This window comes from Babylonia areolata, chromosome 20 (assembly GCF_041734735.1).
Source record: "Babylonia areolata isolate BAREFJ2019XMU chromosome 20, ASM4173473v1, whole genome shotgun sequence".
In the NCBI taxonomy this organism is placed as follows: Eukaryota; Metazoa; Mollusca; class Gastropoda; order Neogastropoda; family Buccinidae; genus Babylonia; species Babylonia areolata.
In genome coordinates, this window is record NC_134895.1 from 10,154,927 (window position 1) to 10,157,426 (window position 2,500).

Below are 2,500 nucleotides of genomic sequence, written 5' to 3' on the forward strand. Positions count from 1 at the left end.
CTCTCTCTCTCTCTTTTTTTTTTTTTTTTTCTCTCGTTCTGTTTCTTATGCATGCATAATCTATTCATTTCGTTCTATCATTATCGTGACAAGTGTTCAAGTAATATTGGCGATGGTATAGTCACTGTAGTATGCTGCACTTGCCACACATAGATTTCAGAGACAGTAACAATACTGTACCTTATCTATCTGTCTCTCTGTGACTCACGTCCTATCCATCTGTGAATCTTAGTGTATGGGGGAGTGAGGGGGCGTGTCAGTGTGTGTGCGCGCGTGTGTGTGTATGTATGTGTGTGCGCTCGCACGCGAGCGTCAGTGTGTGTATGCATGTGCGTGCACGGATGTGGGTGTGTGTGGAGGCCGGGGGTGTTTTCTTCATTATGTATACAGTTCTGCATGAAAACCTTTTCCTTTCATTTATGTGTGTGCTATTTGTAATAGATGTAGATTAGCAAGGACAGATTGGAAAGAATAGGCAATGCCTAAAATCTTAATCCTTGAATAAAAACGTTTTGAGCTCTGATTCTGAGTTCTCTCTCTATCTATCTATCTATCTCCTTCTGTGTGTGTGTGTGGTGTGTGTGTGTGTGTGTGTGTGTGTGTGTGTGTGTGTGTGTGTGTGTCTCCCTCCCTCCCTCTCTCCTTCTCTCTCTCTGTCTCTCTCTCTAACTCCTCCCCTCTCTCTCCCCCCCTCTCTCTCTCCCTCTCCCTCCCTCTCTCCCCCTCTCCCTCTCCCTCCCCCCTTTCCCCTCCCTCCCTCTCTCTCTCCTCTCTCATCACCAGATTACAACCAAAAAACACAAAACTAACCCGCACACACACACATCCCCCCCCCTCTCTCTCTCTCACTCTTTCTGTCTCTCATCTGTCTCTGTCTCTGTCTCTGTCGCTCTCTCAACTCTCTCCCTCTCTCTCCCCCCCCTCTCTCTCCCTCTCCCTCTCCTCTCTCCCCCGTCTCCCTCTCCCAAAACCCTCCCCCCCCCTCCCTCCCTCTCTCTCTCTCCTCTCTTCACCAATTACAACCAAAAAAACCAAAAAACTACCCCGCACCACACCCCCCCCCCTCTCTCTCCTCTCACTCTTCTGTCTCCTTCTTCCTCCCCCCCCCCACCCCTCACCCTCTAAAACCCCCCTTTCTCTTTTCCGCCCCATTCGCCAATTACAACCAGGAAACCAGCAAACCTACCCTCCCCCCCCCACACACACACACCCACCCTGCACACTCCTCCTTCTATCCCTCACTCTCTCTTTCTCTCCCCCCCCCCCCTCTCTTTCCCACTCCCTCTCTCTGTCTCGCTGTCCTCTGTCTCGCTTCGCTCGTCACCTCTCCCTCTCTCTCTTCTCTCTCTCTCTATCTGTCCTTGCCACCTGGTTCCTTGCGTCGGCCATTATTCGAATCTTGATGCTTTTGCTAGTGGTGGAGACGGGAAGGTGCGAGGTGAGGGGGGGAGGATGAGAGGGATAGGGTCTGGGGGGGTAGGGGATTCGGGGTGGGGTGGGGGGGGCACTGGGGGGGGCGGTGTTGAATAGTGAGGCCGGAATTTACGAATGATAATGCAGTGCATTACTGGCCTAGTGTCCCTGTCAGACTCAATTAAAAAAAGTGATGTGTGTTGTTGTGAATTGTGTGGTGTGTGTTGTGTGTGGTGTGTGTGTGTTGTGGTGTGTGGGTGTTGTTGTGTGTGTGTTGGTGTGTGTGTGTGTGGAGGTGTGTTGTGTTTTGTTGGGTTGTTGTTGTTGGTGTTGTTGTTGTGTTGAATGTGTGTGTGTGTGTGTGTTGGTGTGTGTGTGGGTGTGTGTGTGTGTGGTGTGGTGTGTGTGTGTGGTGTGTGTTGTTGTTGTGTTGTTGTTGTTGTTGAGATGTTTTCGGCTGGCTGATCCGGATGTCCCATGACTTCTGATAGCTGTGTTTCCATCACTCCTATTACACTGCTGGCTCGCACACTAGAGAAGGTGCAGAAGGGTTAAGGACGCCAGCTGCCAATACAGAGAGTCCGTGGAGGGTGTGGGGTTCGAATCCCGCGCTCGCCCTTTCTCCCGAATTTGACTTGGAAAATCAAACTGAGCGTCCTAGTCATTCGGATGAGACGAGAATACCAGGTCCCGTTGCAGCACACGCACTTGGCGCACTGAAAAAGAACCCATGGCAACGAGATGTTGGCCTCTGGCGAAATTACGTACAAAAATGAATTCCACTTTCCATAGGACACAAAGATTAGATGGCCCTCAAGCCTGACTAAGGCGTTGGGTTATCTGCAGGTCATGCATCTCTGCTCAACAGATGTGTGTAGCGTGTATGGATTTTGTCCGAACCGCAGCGACGCCTCCTTAGAAAGTTGAAAGTGAAAGTGAAACCGAGCACACACACACACACACACGCATACACACCACACAGCACATTCGCGCGCCCACATTGTATGCGGCTCTATCCCTTCTCACTCAGTCCACTCTCCCTAACCCCCTTAACCATCTACACGCCCGATCCAACCACACCCACGTC